This window comes from Cicer arietinum, chromosome 2, assembly GCF_000331145.2.
Source record: "Cicer arietinum cultivar CDC Frontier isolate Library 1 chromosome 2, Cicar.CDCFrontier_v2.0, whole genome shotgun sequence".
NCBI classification, from domain to species: domain Eukaryota; kingdom Viridiplantae; phylum Streptophyta; class Magnoliopsida; order Fabales; family Fabaceae; genus Cicer; species Cicer arietinum.
This window is the reverse complement of record NC_021161.2, coordinates 46,723,399-46,728,374: the sequence shown is the minus strand read 5'-3', so window position 1 is coordinate 46,728,374 and position 4,976 is coordinate 46,723,399. Positions and strand designations below refer to the sequence as shown.

At 26.0% G+C, this 4,976-nt stretch overlaps 1 pseudogene; it reads left to right on the top strand.

Annotated features, from left to right (window-relative positions):
- Positions 1–819: 819 nt before the first annotated feature.
- LOC113785417 (uncharacterized) lies at positions 820–1,754 on the top strand (annotated as a pseudogene).
- Positions 1,755–4,976: the final 3,222 nt, after the last annotated feature.

Sequence of the window (4,976 nt, the reverse complement as noted above, 5' to 3'; positions counted from 1 at the left end):
CTCTTTCATTTATTATACAGTGTTTGCCCAAAACCAAATTCCTTTTTCCCTCAACTGTTTTTTGTCAGCAATGATTTATTATTGATGTACTAGTGTAGAGGAACCGGAACCAAACCATTAAACAATTTTATTTTGTAACAAAAAAATAGAATCCAAAAAATAATTGAAGGTTGTTCGCATGTCTATGTGTTTTTTCACTCGATTGCAAATACACTATTAGAAATTAAGATTCAATAAGAAATAAAAATAAAATAAACAAAGAGTAAAGTCACTAAAATAGTCACTTCAAGACTTTATGAAGAAAAAAAATTACTCTGTTAAAAAATCTCAAAAACAAATTTTACATAAAAATACTTTAGATTTTAATATTTTTAAAATTAAAAAATATATATTTTTTTCGAAATTTAATATTATTTTAATAATATTAAATTAATTAAAAAATATATTATATAATATCAATTATATTAATTTAATAGTGTCATATTAAAATTTAAAAAAATTATTTTATTAAAATTCGCTTTATTATACCGACCTTGATGAACAAACCTGAAACCAAATGAAGATACACCAAAATAATTAGGCACGCTATCCATGAGAATGAGACCCATCAATTTTTTAGTTTGATCAACAACCATGCATTAAATTTCGCCACAACAAAATTGGTACACTCTTGAAAACAATCCCTACTCTATTAAATTCATCAAACAACCTATTTATTGATTAATATATATTTTAATGAATAGCCCTATTAAATTAAGTACTTAGCATTAATTTAAAAAAACATGCTCCATTATTATATTTATTTATATGTTTTAACTTGTCCCAAAGTAGGACCATAAGCAAACACAAGAGTGTATACCTATAGCTCCATTTTCCTTTGAGTCATATTTTACATAGTTCAAAGCATATAAGCAAATAAATTATAGAATTTTAAACCCAAAATGGTGAATGATGATGTCAATCTTGCTTCAATTGAAAAATCTTTTAGAATAAAGCAATTAGATGATAGATTGTTCTCAAGGCTAACATCAAAGGAAACTTCATTGGCCAATACTTCATCAAGAGTGTTCTATTATGCTGAAAAATCAATTGCAATTCCCTTTGAGTGGGAGGCACAACCTGGTACTCCTAAGCACCCTTTGTGTGAGAATTCTATGCCTCCCCTTACACCTCCACCTTCATATTTTTCCAAGTCCAATACTAAGAAGCAAAGAAAATCAAAATTCAATATATTTTCTTGCATTTTTCCAAGGTTGGTAGACTCAAGGAAGAGTACTCATGCATCATCAATATGGTCTTCGTCCTCGTCATCGTCCTCGTCCTCGTCCTCGTTGGTATTCGATTAGAGACAACAATATTCAGGGAAGCTTCTCTTCCTCATCTACAAATGTTGGTTCTTTTTTGAAACATAAAGCTTCAAAAGGAGTTAGATGAGCTATCCAATTGGGAAAATAAAGAATGCAATTGTAAGTCATGGAGTTGGTTAGTTTGTGAAGGGTAATTACTTCATTGGAAATAAATTTTCTAAATATTGTACTAGTAATTTTTAAATGTGGTTGTTTGATGGGTGATTGTGTTTGTTTAAATCTGTTAGACATATGATTTCATTTCTCATGATCAAAAACAACAAATTTCTTAGTCCATTATTATCCCAAATAGATAAAAGCCCATAAAACATTATAATATTAGTATTTTAATATTGCTAGCTTTACTTTTTTTTTTCAAAGGGAAATGCAATCCACATATTACAACCACACTCATCAAACTCTTAGACTCACAACAAGTTAATTTGGGAGCAGAATTATCTCACTCTCATACTCACAATCCTCTTACATGGAAAGACAAAAAAACAAAAAACACCAAATTGGGGAGTAACCCGCTAGTTTTTATTTTATTTTAAAGATATCATAAATTTATATTGAAAAAGACATTGTTAATATAATTAACAAATAATTAATTATGTATAAATTTGATTCATCGAACTATCGTCGAATTTAATTTTCATAAATAGATATTATTTTTTATTTCGTTTGTTGTTGCTTTAATATATTAGTATATTTTATGTTAAATTATTTTTGCTTATTAATTAAGTATTTTGGTGAATTTTAATCTATAATGTTTTTTTGCCTATCGAATAAGTTTAATATATTAATTTTAATTTTTGTTTACTTTATGTATGATCACTTCATAGATTTGGAGCTAGCTTCACCGTTGTTTGACATAGTTAGAAAATCCAAACACCTAATATTAATTAACACAGTCAAATTCTATAAAATTATTTACGAAGGTTCCGATGTAGGGATGTGCAAAAATATGATTTATTGGACCATATTGATAAATTGAATTGTACTACACCAAATTAATTAAATAGTTCATGAATTTAAGCACATATTTTAAATAATTCGGTTAACCAAACTTAATTCAAAAACCAGTTTAATATTTTTGAAATTTTTTTAACCTCAATTAAGATTTTTTTTTCTTATAAAATTTTTAAAATTCATTTTTCTCGAAAAATTATAGGAAATATCGAAACTTCTTTTTTTTGAAAAAAATTAAATCATTTCTTTCTTGTAAATATTTTTAGAAAAATTCGAAAAAAATATTTTTCTGAATTTTTTTTAATTTTTTATTTGAAAAAAAATCAAAATTTTTTTATCGAGAAATTATTTATATCTATTTTTCTCAAAAAAACTTTTCTTGAAAATAAATCAAAAAAAAAATTTCACAAAAATCGTCTACAAAATTTGTTATTGGAAAACTTTTATATTTATTTTTCTTGAAAAAAATTTGATAATTTTTTATCAAAAGAATTTCAAAATCCTTTTTTAAAATAACTATTTTGAAATCGATTTTAACTAAAAATTTGTCTAAAATATTAAAATGATTTATATTTATAAACTAATTTTAAATCAGTCTATAACTACATTGAATTTAATTTAGAAGTAATTTTCGATAACTGAATCAAATCATTAATATAATATTAATATAATATTTGATATTCTTAAGTTGATTTTAGTAGATCTCAAATTGCCATATGTAATTTACAGTATAACATTCCCCATGTTAATTTATTCCAATGTGGAAGGACAATATATAGATATCCCTTATTTTAAATCTTTTAAAACTTCCATTCACATGGGTGTGTCAAAAAAATAATTTTAATTAATGACATGTTCTTATTTCTAAAATGTCCCACAAAGTACTATTATCCATCTCACAACAAATTCAAAGTATTAGTAAAAAAAAAAGAACCAAAGTAAGAAAAAGTGGAATTGGATCGTAGTGTTGGAGTTGCTCATAAATGCCTTAAAACCCAAAATGGAAAGCCCAAACCATACCACTTAATTGATACCATGCATCCAATTTCTATTTTGGTTTGAAAGGAGGGCCATGCAACCAATTTTAATCTTCAATATTAATATCAATGAAAATTCCCACATTGACCATACAATTATTAGCACGTTGTAGCAAGAACAAAGTAAATGTTGAGGATAAATTAAGATTCTCTTCTATGGGATTGTTACTAGAAAGAGTGAAATTTTCATTAGTATTTAATTACCTCTTAATGATTTGAAAATCTTTTAAAAAAAAGTCTCGATTAACAAAATATTGGACGTATGATTCCCTCACTTAACCCTACAAAAAATAATAAAATAATTGATTGAGACTTTAAAAAATGTATTTTAATAGAGAGTCTAATATTTGAGATTTAGTAAGAGATTTTGTAGAGAAACTTTATACTTTGAAATTTTATTAATAGTTTTATCTACATGTACAATTATTTTTCAAAGAAAAATATATTTTCTTTCAAAAAAATTATTTTTTCATGCAATAATTATAATTATGTATCAATTAAATAATAATAATAATTTATATATTAATAATAGATTTACCAATGCAACAATACACTTTCCTTCTTTTCATTTTAGTTGGGACTTTGTTATCAACACTTCCCTTCAATCCAAAATTGAGATGGTGTGTCTCTTGGTTCTAGTGTAATTTCTACACCATTTTAGTCTAGGTGTTTTTTATCTATGGCAACGGCTGAAAAATGTCGCCTAATGTGCAAAAGTAGTAGCCTTTACCTATGAGAATGATTTTTTTAACTATGGTAATTAAAGATGTCGCATTTTTCTACGAGAACGGTTTTTTTTTAGCAACAACAACACATTATGAAAACTATAGTCTAAGACATACTTTAGAGAATTATTTTGTAATTCTTTTACACCAACAATTTTGGACCGTTGTATCAAGAAAAATGTGGTTGTTGAGTTCTTTATAGAACGGTTTTTGAGAGAGCTATAACAACAATTTCTCACCATTGCAAGCAAAATAAGCATAGTTATTGATATACTTTAGAGAACGGTTTTTCCTTTAATTATCAAATACAACATTTTAAAATCGTTAATTATCATTGATCATACCAATTTGATGAATAGAAGTAGAGTTACCATTAGCCATTCTAGTTTTTTTATCACTATTGTCGGAACTCTTGTTAGAAATATTTGAGGAATCAAGTTAAGATGGTTGGCTGATTCATAATTTAGATATTGAATCAAAATCAGTTTTTAGAATGACCATCAAGACTACCATAGATGATGAGTCACTGAGGACTCTTTCAGACCTTTGGTATTTTAAAAATTTCTAAGAGGCCTTTACTTTTCAATAATTTATTATATGTTCCTCATATTTCTAAAAAATTTCTAAGTGTGTCTATATTTGCCAAAGATAACGATGTTTTCTTTGAATTTCATGTTAATGCTTGTTTTGTCAAATCTAAGTCACCAATAAGACTCTCATGGCTGGTCAAATTAGAAATGGTCTTTATGCTTTTGATTCTATTAAGATGACCAATATGATGTTGAAATATGATAATCAATATGATGTTGTTTGCTACAATTCTGTTAACACTACAAATTGTAATTCTAGTTCCAAAGTTATTTTTACACTTCACATGCTAGACTTGGTCATGCCTA